Here is a 22,047-nt window from a genome sequence, read left to right on the forward strand (position 1 = left end):
AGAAAGGGGACGCCAAAGACTTGAAAAATTATAGACCGATCAGCTTACTGTCCGTTGCCTAAAAAGTATTTACTAAGGTAATCGCAAATAGAATCAGGAACACCTTAGACTTCTGTCAACCAAAGGACCAGGCAGGATTCCGTAAAGGCTACTCAACAATAGACCATATTCACACTATCAATCAGGTGATAGAAAAATGTGCAGAATATAACCAACCCTTATATATAGCTTTCATTGATTACGAGAAAGCGTTTGATTCCGTCGAAACCTTATCAGTCAGGGAGGCATTACGGAATCAGGTTGTAGATGAGCCGTACGTAAAAATACTGAAAGATTTCTATAGCGGCTCCACAGCCACCGTAGTCCTCCATAAAGAAAGCAACAAAATCCCAATAAAGAAAGGCGTCAGACAGGGAGATACGATCTCCCTAATGCTATTCACAGAGTGTTTACTGGAGGTATTCAGAGACCTGGATTGGGATGAATTGGGGATAAGAGTTAATGAATAATACCTTAGTAACTTGCGATTCGCTGATGATATTGCCTTGCTTAGTAACTCAGGGGAGCAATTGCAATGCATGCTCACTGACCTGGAGAGGCAAAGCGGAAGAGTGGGTCTAAAAATTAATCTGCAGAAAACTAAAATAATGTGTAACAGTCTCGGAAGAGAACAGCAATTTACAATAGGTAGCGAGGCACTGGAAGTGGCAAGGGAATACATCTACTTAGGACAGGTAATGACTGCGGATCCGGATCATGAGACGGAAATAATCTGAAGAATAAGAATGGGCTGGGGTGTGTTTGGCAGGCATTCTCAGATCATGAACAGCAGGTTGCCATTATCCCTCAAGAGAAAAGTGTATAATAGCTGTGTCTTACCAATAATCACCTACGGGGCAGAAACCTGGAGGCTTACGAAAAGGGTTCTACTTAAATTGAGGACGACGCAACGAGCAATGGAAAGACGAATGATGGGTGTAACGTTAAGGGATAAGAAAACAGCAGATTGGGTGAGGGAACAAACGCGAGGTAATGACACCTTAGTTGAAATCAAGAAAAAGAAATGGGCATGGGCGGGGCATGTAATGAGGAGGGAAGATTACCGATGGTCATTAAGAGGAAGCTTCAGCTCGGGCCCAACTCCGACGCGGCCTATTCAAATACATGTAAAACGCAAAAACGTTTTTATGAGATAACCCCTGCACTGATATTGATGAAATTTGTTGCATTTGAAAGAGAAAGTTACATTCTAGTGACTGTTGGAAGCGGAATTTCGATTTAGGGCTTGAATTTTCTTAAATCGATTTTCAAATATTTGACCGTTTGAAAAAAATAGAAGCACAAAGTTAAGAAATTCATAGCTCTGCATCAAGAACTGATATCGCGGTTCTGTAAACGGCATCCATTAGATCATTCAAGGCGGACAAATTCAATATGTCATTTTACATCTTACGTGAATTTGTTACGTTGGTTACAACGGTTTTGCAAAAGTTTTATTTCCCTATGATTAAATTTTTTTTATATTCATGTGTAACATATCAATTTTGTCCGCTTTAGATGTACTATTAGATGCAATTCACAGAATTGTATTATAATTTTGAGTCGTTGAGTTACAGAGTTGTAAACCTGATAGTTTCGTTTTCTGGAAATTTTCGATTTTTGCCAATTTTTAACAAAAAATTGACAACTTAACTCGAAAATTCGAAACCAACAGTCACTAGATTTTAAGTTTGTCTTGTATATGCAACAAACCTCGTCAAATTTGGTGCAGTGGTTGCCGAGAAAAACGAATTCTCCTTTTACATGTATTTATATAGGAGCACTCGAGCTAAAGCTTCCTCTTAACGGACTGGATTCCAAGGGAAGCGAAGCGTAGCAGGGAGCGGCAGAAAGTTAGGTGGGTGGATGAGGTTAAGAAGTTTGCAGGGACGACATGGCCACAATTAGTACATGACCGGAAGAGGAGGAGGAGTAGATTTTAATGAAGAGAAAGGAGGAGAGGTCGGCCTGGAGAGCGTGTCTCTAGCCTGCTACTCCTCACTGGGGAAAGGGGAAGTGGGAAATACAGGGAAAGGTAGGTGGCGGGTGATTATGATATGGTACAATGAGATACTATATACACGTTGTCCAATATGCGGATGCGCACTGGAGACGCAATACACTAAGATTAATCTTGTCCATACCAAAAGTAATCTTGCCACAAAAAGTTTTTGCGCAAACACATTTCGCACTGACTACACGTCTCCGGGGTTGTTGGAAAGGTATGGGAGAGGCCTTTGCCCTGCAGTGGGCGTAACCAGGCTGATGATGATGATGATGATGATGACGATGATGATGATGATGATGATGATGACACTTAAAAATGATGACCCCGTATATGCTTACAAAAGCCAAGTTATCACGAAGACACTTGACGAACCAACACATGGAGTGACCAACCAATCTATGTATGGGCCAACCGTCCGAACGACGACCAATCGACCTGCTCGACCTATCGACCGAAGGAAAGATGGTCTCTCGAATGTCTCTTTGCGAGAAATGCTCAAAAAGCTAATTGTGATTGACTGAGAAAAAGTGACAACACATTTAAAAAGCATTGAGTTTTTTCATCTGCATACTGTAACGACGACCTTTCCGCCGTTACTAAGACAGACGTAACGGAGTGGACGAGGCTTCATGGATAGCCGATGCGGTGAGATAAATGTCCCCTAATGCACCTTTCTGGCGGCTCAGTCCTGGTGCAGTTCCGGCGTTAAGAAACCTATGTTATTAAAAAAAAAGAAAATCAGTGCCACTTTCCTATTATGTAATGATTAAGCCATGCTAATAACGCAATCGAAGATTGTCATTCTTTCTGTTGCCTTGCTGCGCCGCGGCGGTGGACATGCAGTATCATTCCTGCCTTTTTGGACTCGGACGACAGGCTGCATCTTGCGCTCATCCATGTAGCAGCCAGGCAATAACCTAGTTTAAAAACAATTTTAGAGACGATGGTCAATTGTATACGAGATCTTCTTCGTATTAAGTTCGGACATAACAACACGCCTTCACGCATGCATAAGATTCTCACCAACGCTAATTTGGCATGAGCCTTACCCGTAAAAATACTCGGCTAATGAAGTAGTAAACTTTCTTGTACCATTTGTAATGTCTAAGTTACAACAATGTAAGTTTTCTTTTTCGGGTTATGACGTCTCGCGCGATAAACAGAACAACGCGAAAAACAGAACTCACAAAAAACGTCTGTCACGGAACAACATAGCAATGACTATATGGTGGGTGGGCAGAGATAAAGAATGTTTCGCGAGTGGGCGCAGCGCATGGGATGAGAATTCTGTGCTCCAATCTACTCATCAGCAAGGGCTGAAAGGTAACAACGCCAAAACGTGACTCCTACGGAACAAGCTAATCGATTTATCGTCACTTCTAGCAATGAACAGTGGCAGATCCGCGACGAAGCTTGAAAGCAGTCAAAATGCGCAAGCCTTCATACTCCACATACACACTGGTCTGGAAACGAAGCGTTTGTATAACTAGCCCGAACCAACAACGTCGGAAACCAGCGAAAAAATCCCGTGTGCATTGATACATGGAAAGTTCTCCACGCTATCGTTTTGCACGAAGCCCGTGCCAACCACGTGCAACGGAGAATGCTTTATTGGATCTATAGGTGATTGCCACATTGCTCAGGGGGAACGTGGCTCTGTCTGGCGCAAGATTAGGAGTGCAATAGGATGATGATGATGATGATGATAGATGTTTTATTTTATTTATTTATTTATTTTTTGCCCAAAGGTCATGTTTGGGCACAGAGCACTAAGAAATGTTATGACCCAGTCCATGACGCGGTGAAATGGAAGACAAACATAGTAGCATAACACCATCCACATTCTCTCCGGTCGCATTGAGTTTCAGGAAAAAAAAACATATTGTGGCTCCGAAAAGCGAGTCTGGCGATTAGTATGGTTAAAAGTACCATTTTTATTTATTTCCGCAATCCAGTGCCGTAGGCTGAGAGAGCTCTAATAGCAGATTCTGCAACTGATTAGATCCTCGGGCACTCCTTGCACGACGAAGCGTTTGACAGAGAGCCGGGATAAACGTTAGACAGGCAAAACAGTCCCCTCGGGAAGGCTCTCATCGGCAAAAGAAAAAGAAAGGAGGATCCGGAAGGAGGTTGGGGGTAGGAAGTGACAAACAGAGTAAGATAGTATACAGCGCAAACCGTGCGCTAAGTAAATTGCGGAACTGGGCGAGGTATTCGAAGAATGCGCGGAAATAAAGAAGACGCCAACCGTTTCCTCCTCGTCCGGGTTGCGAGAAGCGCAAGCGCGAAACCTCCGGCGACCCCGCGCCTCTGTTCTGCTGACATTCTGCGGCGTCGATTCGCGCCCTTCCTCTCCTCCCTCCGGCTCGTTTGCTTTGTGCGTTCGCTCTGCGGTTTCGCTGCCACCGAGAAAAAGAGATCGAACTCTCACGGCGCTGTGGCGGAGACCTCGGAGGGCCAGAAAGCACCGAAGAAGGTTCTGCCACGGTGAACACGGCAGAAGCAAAAGAGTGCGAGAGTAAATGATGTTTTCCGTATAGCCTTGGAACGCGATGCGGTCAGAGGAAGGCGAACGAAGCGCGCTGACGTGGGGACCGGACATCTTATCTGTTTCTCTGTTTGATTACTGTCTCCGAGCGCATAAATAAGGTCCTCCCGATCCCCCTCCCCCCGTATACCGACTGCGCCCTCCAGTAAAGTGAAACCTAGACATCCTGAAAGAAAAGTGGCTGGTTAGTGTAAGAGCTCAGCTCACTGAAGACCGCTGCGGGGGGAGAAGTCATCGCCGCCTGCGAGTGACAGTACACGCTTGCTGTTTAGCTCGCAGCTAACAACTTAGAAGGTAAAGAGGTTCTTGCTACCAGTGCTCTCGTCGCTAAAGAGCTTCTTCTTCTATTTTATATCTCGCTGTCTGGTGAACGACAGCGTACCATGCCGAGCAGTTATTGTGTACAGTTGTAAGTAGGTATAACCTGCATCATAGTATAGCTTGAAATTCAAAGCTGTTATGAAAATTGTTATCATCACCCTCTACCGCAGCACTCTCACCTCCTTCACTTTGGAAGAAAAAAGACGGAACAGAAAAAATAATACAGAGATATAAGTAACTCGTTCTACGACCCCTGGAAGGCGGTAACCAAACGCTGAGGAGCCCCGGAAGTCAGCAAAAGCAAGATACTTACTTGTCCATCCTTTATTCAACCGAGTGCGCGACCAAACTTTCCGTTTCCAATAGCGGCGGTGGCTTGGCTGGCAGCCTTTGACAAAAATCAAGAAAATGAGAACGATAAAGAGTGATGGAAAAGAATGTCAAGGAGAGCGAGGAAGTCGAGGAAGCAAGAATGAGCTAGGAAAGGGGCAGAAAGAACAAAAGGAGCAAAGTGAGAAGCGAGCTACAATCAAAGGAGTGCACGGGGCCAAGCAGGCAGGGATGTAGAAGTAAAAAAAAGAAGTGAGTAAGAAAGAGGAAAAAGAGGCAAAGGCGAACAGAGAGGCTGTGCGCTGGCGGCGGCTGCTTCAAGGCGTAAAAAAAAAAAAAGGTGAGCGCGATACGAAAGCGAAGACGAGCACCAAGTCGCTACTCTGTTTGTTCTCTTGTTGACCTTTATCTCGTCCATGCTCACTATTCTTACACATTGGTAGTTGCACAGGAGGACGTAGGTAGCAAAGCATAGCAAGAAGAGGGTAAGTGCATACATCAGGAACAAAGGGAGTCGGATAAGGAGGGCAACAAATGAAAGATGTAACAAGAAAGAGGAAAAAAAGAGGGGAAAGAAGAACGAAAAGGTTTGAGTGAAATTATGAAAAGAACGCCAAAATTTGATGAGTCTACAATGGAGATAAGGAAACACGAAAGAGAATGAATAACCTAAGCGAGAAAGAAATACAGAAAAGGGAGAAAATGTGAGAGGCAAAGGCACGGTAAGAGTGGAGGCAAGCTGGCAAGATAAAATGAGAGCACAGGTGGCCTAAAAGATGAAAAAAGAAATGTGTCTAGCGAGGAGGTAATGGCGGCAGGGGGGGTGGGGCGTAGAGGGGAACGATACGCAAGAAAAACCAAGTAAAAAATGGGTTGTCTGACAGATACAAGAAAACAAAAAAAGGAAACAGAAACATTGCCTTCTCGCACAATAATTTAGAAGGTCAGAAACAATAAAAAAAGCGAAACGAGCAGTGCAGTGCCACGGCATCTATAAAAGAAAAGGAACATATGGCATTCGAAAAAAAATTGACATTTCCCTCAGGTGTGCGCCCTGATGACGACTCCTTCCCCTAATTACAGCAGGCACCCTGGCGTCTTGATTGGTGTCTGCGACTGTTTGGCACTACGGTGGTGACCCCACGAGCAGTGCCTTGAATGAATGGTAAGAAAGAATTGTTGGGGATAGAAATGCACAATAGAAAAATAATTTCGACATGGTTTGCGCTTGTAAGTAATAGATACAGGCTATCGCGAATACCATATGGCGTAAAGCTGACGTTTAGTATAGTTTAGTGAAAACTGCTATACTCCAGACCAAAATAGTGCACTATCTTAAACCCAGCGTTAATGCTGCAGCTTCTAAAAGCTTGTCGTTGACGTAAACAAGAAGCGAATAAAATTGTGATGCAAGATAGCAGTCAATTTCCGCATAGTGGGTGGCGGACAGAGGCGAGCAGTTCATTGGAGTTCATTCCTCCTATTATACTCCATATTCATTTGACGCGCTCACTCGCGCACTCTGGAGCACAAAGCGCTTGCAGTATATTATAACAATTCACACATTTATTTGCGAGTAGACTGGTTCATGGGCACAGGGACGTCCTCTCGTTTGAACTCATAAAATTAACCTTCGAAAATCATATCAGCTTGTAAACATTCAAACTTTCACTTTGCACACGAGTGGCATAAACTTAGCGCTGACGAAGAGCGAAAGCCTATGGGGATGTATGAGCCGCTTATGCAACGTTGCCGCCGCACGTAATAGATTATCTTTGCCGCTATTGTCATTTCGCGACCGACTAACGGCCGTCTTGCTTATTGCATTTCGTGTAAGAGGAAAAGGGGCGTGACAGAGTAGCGTCCGTCCCGCAATTCATGCTAACGCTGGCGTATATCTGCTCACAAACGTCGGCATAAATCCGAACTTCCTGCTTCGAGATCTTTCCGAGATGGCGCTTCGCTAAGGAGGCAGCCTGCCGACTTCGCCTCCGGGCTGGTAGGGAGGGCGCGACATCGCTTCTATCGGTTAGCTTCGTGTGTCAGTGACATAAACACTGCAAAATAGAGTGAGCGGCGCCCATTTGCAATGCATGAGACACAAGCGACAGGCCCGCCGAAGCATATAAAGAAGATAAGCGGAATCAAACAAACAGCGGCGCCTAAGGAAGGCCGAGATAGACGAGTGCCCAAGGCTTGATGCGATCCCGAAGAGCGGCCGGCGTGCGCCTCTGCTGCTCTCGATATATAGGGGCGCAATGTATGCCGATGGGCCGGCACGGCGTCATAAATTTCCCGCACTTGCTACACCGGGCAAATCCGCAACTGATTTGCGAAAGACAAACCGTCCACGCTGTTGACAAAATGGTCGCCAGCGCCCGCGTCGCTGAGAAATGTCGGCATGGGATGGCCCCAGCTGGCGTGCCACCGCCGCCAGCACGGCCGTCGCCGTGGCCCATTTGTCAACGCGCCTCCTCGGCGCGCGACAAGGAGGTGTGCGTCCTTCGCTCGGCGCCAGCCAGGTGCGGACGTGGCATTCCGTGGAGCGTGGCATTCCGTTGAGCGCTTTGGGAAGCGGTGACAGTTTACGCGTGCTTCCAAAGACGCCCGTAGGGATGTATGCCAAATTTACTTGGGCATTTAGACCACTGACCATGTCTGAAACGACTGTTATTTCTAGCTCTAAGTTGTATACACTGGCACATACGCAGTAAATGAAGAGGAGCGATTGGAAGAGGTGGAGACTATACGTATGTGAGTATAAGCGAAGAAGGAAGTCTAGCTACAAGTTTAGCATGCCCCTGATGAACGTGATTACAGAAGGACAACAAAGAAAAAGGAAGCGTACACAAAGAAAAAAAGTGAGAAGGTTGATCATGAAGTTTTGCGTTCTAAAGCCATTATATGGTATGTCCATGAAAGACGCTAAAGACATGGGAGGGCGAGGCCGTCCGATGGGGCAGCCAGAGCCCCGTACACCACCATTTCTGAATTCGGCCCCTATGCATACAGAAATGGAGCCACAGTGACCTGAAATAGAATCCGCGTCCTTGTTCTAAGAGGCAGAACGCCACAGTCACTGAGTCACCGGTCGCCAGCAAACATTTAAATATGCACGAAAAAGAGGTTGATGTAAAAAAAGAAAGATAGAAAGCTAGTTGACAAATTTTCTGCGCGCCTGTTTCTATGATGCGTGGGACGTGGTTCACTATAGCTACTTTGAGCAATGAGTGCCGCTATACCTCCGGAGAACAACCATGGGCATAGTCGCTACTGCATTTTGAGAATGGTCAAACGTCATTATAAAGAGGGCTTGACACTTTCATTAGCTGTGGTGAACGTTTCGGCTAGCTGCAGTTAGTTTATACGGTCGGTCAAGTCAAGAATCAGGAAATAGTGCAGTGCTTTGTTCAGTTTTAATTATGCCTCGGCGGAAGAAATCTTTGCATATTATAGGGGACACTAACAAGCTTTCCGTAAAAGGAAACGTGAAAGCACGCAAGTACTTATCATTCCTGATAATAAATGTACAATTATATTTGCTTTCCATGTACTGTATTTTCTGCCCTTATATTTGCTTAAACTGAAAGAAAAGAAAAGACAATTAAGTTTCCTGCTGAAATTACTCTCAGCTAATCTGTAATATAGCGCTATATGTGGATGATGAGGAAACAATACTGCCATTATTGTAGGATAAGGGTAAACATAAGGAAGTAACCTAAAAATAACATTGACACAGCATTTTGCGCTTAATAGCGCAGTGTGTAGAAGAGTTTCGCACGAGTAAATTCGCCGCAGGGGAACCTTGCACACTGCGAAGGCTAGCTCCTCGGCGCCGGAATGCCTTTCCTTCTGAAGCGAGGCCACTCGGCGTTACATACTTTCTGCTTAGTACTGTACGCTATTTTCTTTCATACTTATCGTATAGCCCTGTAATTTACTTAAAACGAAGAAGAGAGGAAAAAAACGAATTACGCACCGGAAGTCTTATCTTCAGCCATAACGCCCAGCAAGGGAGCAATTCATTCTTTCCGTGCACAGCGGGCGATAAGCGGCGGAACGACGAAACAGGCTGCCGGGGCAGATTCGACATTGATCCTAGCAACACGCTGGCGTGTGCAGAAAACTGCAGGCACTAAGCGAAGCTCGAACACGTCTCTGCCATGAGCTGCAGGGCATCTACTTGAGACAGAGAACAGCGTTGGGAGCGCTGAAGAAGCCGCCGCCTTCTTGGTCTCTGTTTCTTCTCATTCGGGCGACTGATGGAAGCACGTTTAAGGAAGCGTATCCGCTTGTACAAGTCTGACCCCTTGGTCGAGTAAATGAACGAAGTTTTCATCCACGATTATATTGAGGAGTTTTGGCGATTTCAGAAAGTAAGCAAGCTTCGGTTGCTTCGATCATTCTTCGAGGTAGGTTCCTTTTTCGATAAGAACCATCTGTCTGAGAAGAATCGGCTTTGTCATTACATTCTTTGTCATAAGGGTATATACCACGCAACCAGCCTTGAATGTACAATAATCCAGTTTCGACACCTCTTGAAATCAGCAGCTTGCATTTTACATGCATAAAGCAACGCGCAACCACTGACGCCTTTCTTTCTCTCACTAGTGTCCGTAAAGTAACACGTGCAGAACCAGTAAAGGTTTGTTTTTATCCTGCTCATCGTTGTCACTTTAGTGTGATGAAAAAGCCCACCAATTTTTCAACCCCTCCACTATTTTTCCGCTCGGCGTTACGTGCCTATCCACAGAACATGCAGTGCCTAAGCACTTCAGTAATTGGGAGCATTTGAGCTTCGATGCCTCGAATGACCACAAAACTAGTCCAGCATCACCACGTAATGAAAGCTGCATCTGAAACATTCAAACGTCAACGAAACAGCAAACAATCAGAATTGCGACAGAATCCATCGGACGATGACTGTCGACAATAATGCGATTAACATTGAAGCTATGTAACGACACATCGTATTGCTGTAGTGCGGCTTATTTAAAATCAGTAGGGATCATTCTGAGACTTCCGTTGCATCAGCTGCATGCGACATACTCTGTCTTAACTATCGGCCCACTTCGCTATGGCACTCGCTTGGCAAGGTCACCCAAGAGCATACGGCATAGCGTCGACTGTGTGGCGACGATGGCATGACGACCATGCGATGACGATTCTGAAATTATAGCGCTGGTATGACGACGACAGCGGGATGATTACGGCATGAGGGCAATGCGATCACAACGACTGTACGACGACTGCATCACGAACACAATACAAGGACGACAGCGTGACCACAATAACGTGGCGATGATGGCGTGACGAAGAGGGCGTGACAAGAGTCAAATCACGAAGCTGAAGTGACAACGATGGAGCGATCACGATGGTCTCTTGACGACGATGACGTGAAGACGGCGGCATGACGAGAATCAGATGACAAATTTGGAATGACGGTGATGTGATGACTACGATGGCACCATGACCTGGTGGCCAAGATGGTAGACAACTTGGGTCAATAGGTCGGCGTAGAAGGCGTGACGACAATGGCATGACGAGAGTTAGGTCATGAAGCTAGAATGACGACGGTGGAACGACCACGAAGGCATCACGACCGTGAGCACATACATAGGTTCCATGCTAGTAGGCAACTCGGGCCGCTGGATCGGCGTAAGAGGATAGATAGATAGATAGATAGATAGATAGATAGATAGATAGATAGATAGATAGATAGATAGATAGATAGATAGATAGATAGATAGATAGATAGATAGATAGATAGATAGATAGATAGATAGACTCAAACTGTCTGAAATGGGCAAAGAATGCTAATCGCATTAAAGTATTTCTCATGAGTATGTCACCTGCATGCATTCGAATACAGAGAACCGAAAGGGAGTCAGTCTACAAGCCTTGAGTAGTATGCTAGGCTAGAACGTCCATATTATGTTTCAAATGACCAAATCTCTCTCTTGAAATTTAAATTATTGTCCTTATCTAACCATGCAGAGGAGGAGAAATCGCAACGGTGTATCAAAGCTGAAAGTGGTCGGATTAGCAAGCAGTGGTTATAAACCGGCCTGTTTACTTAATATATTACCTGCAACCTATAGGGACAATGGGCGCGTAAGAGCTTCCAAGCGCAACAAAGGCACATATTTCAGGTCGCTTTCACTGTGGCTGGACTGAAGCCTTCCTTTGTCTCGCTGACACCGCCACGAAGAATTGAAGGCAAGCAGGGAGACGAAGCACAAATTTAACAACGTGGCATCTTTATTATGAGATTTCGTTGGAGAACGGGAAGTAAAATGTCCGTGGTACTTGACTGGGTTTTGTCAGAGGAACTGCGCACAAGGCGGTGTATTAGATTCTGTGAAATACTCTGAGCCCCACATAAAAATTAATATTTGTACAGTTAACGTTTCTATCCAGCTCTCTAAAGACCATGACTGCGTACTACCGACCGGTATCATCACTCTGTAGTGGAAGTGACGGTAATGACAAGTCGCGCTTCGTGGTTCATCTAGCACTTGCCTAGATACCACGTTATTAGAGCTGGGCTTCGAAGTAGCCTGACAGAAGTATGCTAGTATTTTATATCCCGTATTGTTTAATGTTGACTTGTAGTTGTAAAACTTTATTTGGCTCTATTTACAGAGGTGTTGCGCGGCTCCCGATCGGGATCTTCAGCCTTGATGCTTCTGTTCCCATCTGGGCTCAGCAGGGTTAGTCTAGGGCTCCGCTGGCCTCAGCCGCCTTGCGAGCTCGCTGCACTAAACCTATTTGGCCTTCACGGCGGTCGCTGGCCAGCAGTGCCTCCCATTCCTCCGCACTTGGATTTGTAATGATTGGAATCGCATTTGTTTCTGGCATTCCTATGTATATATAGCGTGATAGAGAGTGGGTTTCATGTTGCACCAGTGGCATTTGACTGAATATCGTATAGGGTGCATTTTATTTAGTATGTATAGGTTGCGAGAGGTGCCTGTTTGAAGTTGTCTCCAGTCGACTGCCTCTGCCCTAGTTTGAGATTTATGTGGGGCCGGGTATATCTTTCTGATACCAGGATCCGAATTATGGTCTTCTCCGGGATTTCCTGGCCTTCAAGGTCTTTCAAGGTTTTTTCATGGTCTTTTCAAGGTCTTTTCAAGGTCTTCAAGACCTTTTGAAAGCATTTGGCCCTGGCTCAACATCATTGCAATGCCAATTTATGCTTATTAAACACGTATTAGCATACCACGTTACCAACGCAGATGGTTACGACGCTTAGCTTTAGGATGAGTTTCTACGTTAAATATGCTACATGTCCCAAGGTTACGGCATTCACAAAAGTTAAAACGATTTGACAGGCCCTGGTTCTTTGCAGTCATCATTTGGGACCTCCGCAGTTGTCGGCTACAAATCTTTCTGTTCCTCCAGCACACTACCCGTCTTTGGTCTTGGAGCATTTGGACGCAGCTTAGCGAAGTCACCCCAAAGCAATAAACGCAAGTCACCAAGTCCTGACCCATGTACATGAACAGGTGTGTACTGTATTGTGCTCCTCATAGCGTTGTTGTTGAACAGTCAAGCGGGTCTCATCAACTGCAGAGGGTGTCTCCCTTGCTACCGCACTCTGGAAACAAGGTTACCCTCCTCATGACGTTGTCATGCTGACGAACTCGACAAATGGGAGTTTAGGTGACCATCTCCTGGGATTACTTGCAGCAAGCTTTTTTTTCGGCAGCAGCATGTGGTACTTAAAAAGTTAGCTAAAAAATTTGTTAAAGATTTCGATGGTTCCTGCCCACATGGCACTTCTAGTAACGAAAGAGCAGATAAGTGTTGAATTGGGCTGATTGGTGAATTTTGGAATATGAAGGCAACAACAATTAAAACAGGAACAAGACGAGAGTTAAAAAACGCGCAACTGACAAGCAACCAATTTTATTGCCTGTTAGCGTCAATATATATTGAAATTATCAGGGAAAAGGAACAAGCAAGGACATGTACGAGATCACCGCTAACAGTTAAAAATAAATTATGTGGTTTTACGTGCCAAAACCACTTTCTGACTATGAGGCACGCCGTAGTGGAAGACTCCGGAAATTTCAACTACCTGGGGATCTTTAACGTGCACCTAAATCTAAATTTCGCCTCCATCGAAATGCGGCCGCCGTGGCCGGGATTCGATCCCGCAACCTCGTGCTCAGCAGCACAACACCATAGCCACGGAGCAACCACGGCGGGTTCACCGCTAGCAGTGTGTTGTCACGTACGTGCTGGACAATTGTACATACATGCTGCTTCATTGTGATGTGGCGATAGCAAAGGCACGCCGACACAATTTTTACCACTTCGATGGATGGCGAAGGCATAAAGAAAATTGTATTTGAGTTGATCATGGTGTCTACCTAAATTGCATACTCAACAAATATGGGGTCACAGTTGCATCTTTCGTAGTGTTCGGAAAGCCAGTTGTTAACCGAACCTTTTAGTGAATACGCATGCTCTCTAAGTCTATCGTTAATACATCGACACGCTTGCCCCGATGTAACAATATCCACAGTTATGTGGTATCCGGTAGATTACCGCACTCTGACACTCGGCAAATTGTTGCACAAGCGTCTTTTTGCAGCGTGGTATTACACCATCACTGTGGACCATCTTACAAAGGCCGGAAAGCTGGTTACGCGCATTAAAGACAATTTGTACTCCGGCTCTTTCTCCCACCTTTTTTTCAAGGTTAGTGAGCCCTTATTGACGTAACGAATGATTGCGCTGCTTCTATGCTGATAGGGGCAACTGCCGCGAAAAAAAAAAGGCGCACACAAAAGATGCGGAGACGGAAATAATTAGCACAAGCGCTACTTAAGTTACAAGTGCTTAATTGCGACTAGGGTTTTATATAAACATACAGCTTGCCATGCATGAGCACAAGAGAGAGAGAAAAAGACGCAAATGAGAGAAAGGCAGGGAGGTTAACCAGCGTTAAAACGTCCGGTTTGCTACCCTGCACTAGTGGAAGCGAAAGAGGAAGTAAAGATGGAAAGAATGGCGTAAAAAAATAAAAGCGTGAAAAAAGATGAAAAGGGACGGAATGGAATCATTATAGTCTATCTAATAGGCCACTGCCACGTAAAAAAATGGCTGTGGCTTAGGTAAGGTTAAGCCCAGGATGCGAAGCATACTAGCCTTTATTTTAGTTGTTGAACCACTGTTTAGCCTGGTGAACTGCTGTTGCTTGGCTATATTTGGTTCGGCTAGACGAAGAAACAACTCATGCATTACTGCTTCGCCTTCAAGAGTGGAACGCGACAGCGTTCCCGTCGACCCGCCAAGGGGTGTAAGACAATGGGCTACAGGGCAGCGACTACGCGCCCCGCATTGGACGCGGTGAGCGTCGAGCAAAGCAGCGTTCGGCGCGGCAACGAAATGTGCGCCTGAGCAAGAGACGCACGCCTTAGAAACAGCTCGTTTCTAAGGCAACACCGCATTCACTAGAGGCGCTTTTGTACCGCTTTGAAGCATCCTACTCGTGGCTCAGTGGTAGCGTCTCCGTCCCACACTCCGGAGACCCTGGTTCGATTCCCACCCACCCCGTCTTGCAAGAGTTGAGCCAAAGCCACTTCGCCTCTGTCGTGACGTCACGGTGTCACGTGGTTTCAAGGCGACACCGCCGCGCCTGAGGAGCTGGGTTGAGCTCTCGTAATATGCTTCGCATAAAAGGTCAGCAAAGCCTTGACCGACTTTCGTTGCGACGACAGTCAATGTCGGCATTCCAAGACTGACTGTTCTGAAAGTGGTCTGTCGTCAAGGCGTGCCAATGCGGTCGCTAGTGATAGCCGGTGCGCTCTGTATCGAGGACAGTGGCAAAGTACATGTTCTATAATCTGCTCGCCGCCGCAGTGACTACAAGCTGCGCTCTCGTCCATGCCGACTCGGGAGGCGAAAGATCTTGGGTAAGCGACACCAAGCCACAGTCGGAAAAGTACTGCTGTCTCGAGTCGAGAGAGTCCAGATGGGGTCGAAGTCAATGGGATAGGTCCAGTCGGTGTAGACGTGTGTGCTTCAAGCTTGGTGTGTTGCATAAAGTTTTGATGGTTTCATTTGTAAGCACACGAAATTTCATTGTAGCGTCTGTTCTTGAGAATGGAATGGAGTCTTGCAAGCCCTCCTGATGTGCAGATCGTGCTACTGCGTCGGCATGTTCATTGCCCATTATGTAACAGTGGCTTGAAATCCACTGTAACGTGATGTCGTGCCCTTGCTGGAGGAGGTGGTGAAGCAGCAGTCTGATTTCTAGAAGTAGTTGTTCGTGGGGTTCGCGGCGTAAGGCAGAAACGAAACAATGAAGAGCAGCCTTGGAGTCACTGAACACGCTCCATTTCTTGGGTAGTTCATCAGAAATCACACGAAGTGCACGACGAGTCGCAGCGAGCTCCGCGGCAGTCGATATAGTCTGGTGAGATAGCGAATCTTTATGGTGGAGGTTTTTGCAGGAAAGATCACCGATCCTGCAGACCCATTCACTGTGGTTGAAGCGTAAGTATATAGATGATGATGCTCTTTGTATGTCTCGTACAGCAAGAACAGTGAAAGCTGATTGAGTGCTGTATACAAGAGTTGGGCTATTGTTCGTATTCCTGGTACCATTAGTCGAAATTTTGCTTGAGCCAAGCACCATGGGGGAAATGGAACCCTCACTGGAGCTGTATAACCTTATGGAAGGTATGCACGATAGGGCAGGACTGTTTCACAAAAAGAGGCACGTGGTCGATCCTCTGGCAGTGAGGCTAGATGATGGGCAGGGGCTTGAGCCAGGTGTCCTACGCGTGTTCTGAGCGCTTCCATGACTATATGGGTCTCTACTGGGAAATCGTGTGCAATCGCAATTGTTTCAGGTGCTGACGAGCAACACGGCAATCCAAGACACACTCTAAGTGCCTAAGCCTGGACGCTTTCGAGTGTACGGATCTTAGTTCTGCAGCTGTTGGTCAACACAGGCAAACTGTATCGCAAATGCCCTAGAAAGAGCGTCCTGTATATTTGCATCACTACATGAGCACAAGTATACAGCAATATCACAGAATGACGTACGTACTTATATCAAAGATGGTCGGCTCAAGAATGCATGTTCTGAGTGTGCAGTGCAAATGATAGCTCACTAATAAAACACTCTGTTTTTCTAGAGGAGCTCAGCCCTGTCGGGAGCACTCTTGGGAGAACAAATAGCGATGAAGTTGAAATACTTATACAGGAAGTGCATTGCCTACCTCGTGACGTCAAAACTGAGTCTTCCCGGCTTAACTCTATGGTGAACGCACTTCGCGAAGCAGTGCTAAAGCTGGTTCTCGCTGACAAAGGAGGCGGTTTCATGTCGGAGCCACGTCCAGTCTGCAATGAAAACACTGAAGCAGCTGACACTGGAAACTTCAAAGAGCTCGCCAAAGTGAACCTCATAGAAGTCATGGTACAAGCTGCCAAGTTGTACGAAGAAGTCGGTCTCACAAGGCTGGTCAAGTCTGTACAGATAGCAAAAGGCCTTTCAGTCTTATTTTTCGCAAATATCGACAGGAGGCAGGTCATCGCCTGGAGGCAACTCCAGACGAACACGTTCCCTAATCCATTCCGTCTGAAACGTATCTTCCCAGATAAGCATCAGGACGACACGTGCAAATTGTGCCATGAAGGACCAGCAACACTCAAACACATGCTGTGGGGGTGCAATGTAGTTATAGGAGGGATGGCAGTTACTCCGGAGACCCCGTCGCCGAGGTGGGCCGCCGTTCTGCGCAGCTCAGACCTCGGAATCCAAACGTGGGCAGTCCAGCAAGCCAATGAGGCGGCGTTGAGGCAGAGCCTTGACGTTCCCCCGTGGGAAACCTGAGCCCGGGTCGCGTTAAACCTTGCAGGACGTACAAGAAAGTTGTATCCACCCATTCATCGACAAAAACGTATACAAATTCATGGTCATCGGTTCCTAACGAAGCGCTCAGCAATGCCCAATGAGCCCGTACCTTCAGAGGTTGCGCACCGTCTTGCAAATGAAGGAAGGAAGGAAGCAAAAAAAATAAATAAAGTGTTGCCTTAAAAAAAATTTGGAAGCCACGTCTGCTCTTCAGTGTGATGTCAAAACATTATGTGACGTCCTTCCCGTCTCCACCTCTTGGCTTATATTCCATACCTATCAAGAGAATTTAGGTTGCTCAGTGTCGCATATCTGATGCCGGCAGTATTGGATAGCGAGAAGTGTCAACGATACCTCACTCTGCGGGTAGGATTCCTCGCACGCATTCGACACCACAGATGCAAACGCGCATTAAACTGTTACAGTTAAGCTATAAGGGTCCACATTCACAAAGATTTCATTCTTAAGTTTCGTACGTTCTGTTTTTCATTGGCCGGCCGACTTCGCTGATGACAGGTCCAACATCACGATGGGTTGGCCTGGCATCTGCTCTTACGAATACTTGTAGCATTTGGAACGGTTTTTTTGTGTGTATGTGTGAGTGTGGTTGTGAATACGGGCAAAAGTGTACGCAGTTGGGTTGTTGGTTCGTGTTCAATATTATACCAACAGCGCAAAAGACAGGATGAAAGGGAGCCAAACGACACAGCGCTGACTACAAAATCTGGCATCTTGGTTTAATAGAGGTTCTTTTACTACCGCTGAGGCGGCTCGAAGACTGTGGAGGTGAGACCGACATCGCGGGTTCGGTCTCCAGCCAAGCGGCAACTCCCCAACGGGGCGCAATTGCAAAACCCGCGTGTGTCGTGCTTTCGGCGCCCATTGTAATACCCCCAAGCGGCCAAAATAAAGCAGGATCCTGCACTTCGGCAGCTCTCATATCCCGTGGGCTGCTTTGCGAGGTGAGATCCAATAAATGAAGGGCGGCTTCGCTGCGAAGGCGGTTAAAACCACGAAACTGGGTCTGCTGTGTCTGTCCTTTCCGTTACACCGGCGTGGTCACCGGGCCACCTCCTACCTCTTCATATTAACCTATCGTGGCTGAAGAAAAACAAAACTTTATCCACCAACGCCACCGAAAATCGAATTCGAAGCACACGTCGTTGCAGAGCCGGCGCCTCTACGCGGCGCAAACGTCTTACACACGTGCAATAGAGGAAGACTAATTCAAGCCCTCGTGTCAATGCGTATATGACAGCATCGTGGTCAAACCATTGCACTTTCGAGCAGCCTTAGCACTTGGATTTCGTAGAGGTTTGTGCAACACACAAAAGGTGCGAGTCACGGCACCAGTGCATGCATTTCGAAGGTCACGACAGGCTATATAGTTGAGGTGCGGAAGAATGGCTAAAATCTGCAAATATTTTTTTTTTTAGGTTTCATAGGAATATTTCATGTAGCCTCGTGTTCTGCGGGGCTGAATAGGGCCCTATTGTGCCTGGCTTCCCGTACTATATATAAGCATATTCAAATAAACATTATTTGATAGCCAGTGCCTGTGTCACCCGCGCTGCTGTTGTCCAATCTATTGTGCTGTTACTACAGCGTTGAAATGTGCGTACGCTGTTTTTTTTCTAAAGTTGTTGTTGTAAAATTTACCTCAATTCATTTGTCACATCTTAGAAAACGACACAAGCACCACAGTGAACGAACAGTCTGAGTAGTACTAAAATATTTTGTATATCGCGAGAACCGTTAACGAAATATATCTTAACTCTTGGTGCGGTCGTTACTGTTTGGTTCAGGCTCTTTCCATCTTGGGCGGTGAATGTAGTCCTGATAACACATGAAAGTGCTCCCGTTAAAGAAAAAAACATGAATTTTGATAAAAGTACGTCAAGTGAAGTTTTTTTGTTTTTTCGCTTAAAAGGCTGTTGGGCTCCATAAGCTTTAGCGATATAAGCAGATTAGAGCACGTGCCATTGGCAGCGTACAAATTCCCTAGTAAACTCTTCCTGTTGCTATGGATTTCATTTGTTTATTATGTATTTTTGAGAGACGAAAGCTTTAAAGTTCAACTAAAAATGGCAGTGATGCTTAGGTGTTATCGCTTGGAAGTTTACGTCACATAGTTTCACGAAGGCTGCTGATAAGCCAGCCACACGAAAAAGGCGAAGAGGAGCAGCAATTATAGGTGTCTGTGGTTGCATAAGAGGCGCTCAGGCGGATGAATTGCCGGCCTTGATCATCAGGCGAAACCCGCCGGTTGCTACAACTCCCCACCAACACCAACACCACGCAGGTGTCTGCGTTGTCAGCCCCATTTTTACAGGCCACTCAATCAGCCAGCGCACAAACCAAATGACAGCGAAGAAATTCTCGCAATGTTCACTGGCTATAACATTGGCCCAGGTGAGGTGCCAATGACAGTTACTCATGCTTTGCCTCAATGTTTACTGGTCTCGATAACTCCCATTGCTTGTATCCGACAGTGTACTAAGTTCCTGTTGCACGTGCACGTGCACAGAACAACCGATATTCCAGAATGCTCAAATTCGTCATCATGGCGCGTATTTACGAGGAAGGTACAAATATACACAGCGGCCACAACGCTGCGCGCCTTGTACAGAATCTCGTATAGATAGTACGAGTACTGCAGTTAATTTTTCTGGAGTTTCGTTAATTAGTGAATTATGGATATTGATTTATTGTAGAAGTAATGTTCGCCTTTTAGAGCAGTCCAGCACAGCGATTGAAACTGTGCTATCTGCCACGGGAAAGTGTCCGTGTATTCGGGACAACAACAACAAAAGAAAACGAAAAGAAAGAAAGAAAAACACGTTATAACAGTCGCCTATACCTAAGATATCAAGAGGACCACAGATTAGCTCTCGATGGTGGCTAAATTATGGGATACCGAGCGGAATCGGAATGCAAAAGGAAACTTTAGTTTCCCGTGATTTCGTTCCTGTTGATGAAGTCAATGAACGCGAACTAACGTAAATAAAGCCAGAAACTATTTGCCGCATGTAAACCTGCACATGCATGAATGACGTCATGAGATCAATGTCATGATATACTTGTTATGGCATGTGTCATGACATAAATGGTACGAATGTCATGATGCCATCATGGTCGCTTTTTAACTCAACATCTGGATATAAATTACATGTGCGCATGACCTGACATAAATGACTTAAATGTTCTCCCATGAACGAAGTGCGTGTCATGTTATGAATGCCATGAATTGCATGACACGTCATGTGCGTCATAACTTGACATTAAAGACAAGACATGCATGTGCATGTCATGCCATGTCATTGTTGTCACGTCATGCACGCATTTCTCGTGACACACGTACTGATATACACTGTGTCCCACGTGGCTTGAGTATGCAATGGCGTGATTGTCACGAATGACAGAAGTGACCTGAATATACGGCATCGTGGCCGTTTCTTTACCTGGATATACAGGGTGTTCCACGTAACTTGAGCCAAGATTTCAAAAATGAAAGGCGTGTCGGAAGCGAATTGAACGGAACACATACTATTCGCACAGGCATATAGTAACTCAGGCATTTTTTCCCATAACTCTCTCATATATTAAGTTTAATTAACCAACTTTTTAATTTTTGGCCGAGGATCGACCCCAAGTATGATATGCAGATTTGTAGAGCAACTTCAGAAACGACCGATCAAGTTGTTTCCTGTACGATACGTCCCATATAGTCCTCTTTCCCGGCTTGCAAAGAAAGCCCGCGAAATATATAAAAAAAGCCACGTGACGCTCGTGAAGCCACGTGATAAGCGTGATTCCATCAGCGCTTATCATGCCTTGTCTGTATGTCAAGTCATGATATGATTCCCATGAATGTCATGGCATGCATGAGAAGAATGGCAGAAATTCATGCCATACATGCATGCATGGACGGCACGGCATTACTACTATGACATGAACTTGTGCCAACCCAGTGGACTAAGTTGTCTACTAACTCGGGCTGTCTTTATGAAGCCGTCATGGTAATTGCATCGTTATTCCATCCTAATAATAATACTAATAATAATAATATTTGGGGTTTTACGTGCCAAAACCACTTTCTGATTATGAGGCACGCCGTAATGGAGGACTCCGGAAATTTCGACCACCTGGGGTTCTTTAACGTGCACCTAAATCTAAGCACACGAGTGTTTTCGCATTTCGCCCCCATCGAAATGCGGCCGCCGTGGCCGGGATTCGATCCCGCGACCTCGTGCTCAGCAGCCCAACACCATAGCCACTGAGCAACCACGGCGGGTCCTAATAATCCGACTCTCGCCTCTTATTCTCGTGGGCTACCTGCGCTCAAGCCACGCGACACCCGTAGAAAGATCGCAGCATCTCGGTAGCAGAATACCGGGTCGTGATTGCATCCATTCCAACAGTCATTGCAACGGAAGTTTCCCACGAGCGTTGACTTCATAACGCCGGACTAAAGGCTTTACGCCGGAAAGCTACGCACCGCCTTCTCATTCCTCCCGAAGCTCGTACTGGACAATTACGGCCCTTCTCGTCTTATCAGACTGCTTAATGGAGGCCTGTTGCAGCGCATTTCCACTATGGCAGTGTCGACACTGCTCCGCCAAGGCGAACAGTGCACCAGGCAACTCGACTGATCGGCTATAAAAGGACGCGGGCTTCAGGTAGTACTGCAGTTTCGCCGTCAAGTCAATCGTTTGCGTCCTCCAAGTGATAGCGCGTGTGCCGTTGGTGAGAATTTAGTTTCTGCGTTCCTTACCCATCTCGCACCTCTATTCCTCTCGTGCACATGAATTTGATAGTTCGTAGAAATCGTGCCATCGTCGCTACCGTCGTCGTATTTTTGCTGCTGTCATCACGCGCACGCATTCTCGGGTTAATTCTAGTTCACTGTACTCGCGACACACA

Source organism: Dermacentor albipictus, chromosome 1, assembly GCF_038994185.2.
Source record: "Dermacentor albipictus isolate Rhodes 1998 colony chromosome 1, USDA_Dalb.pri_finalv2, whole genome shotgun sequence".
NCBI lineage: Eukaryota > Metazoa > Arthropoda > Arachnida > Ixodida > Ixodidae > Dermacentor > Dermacentor albipictus.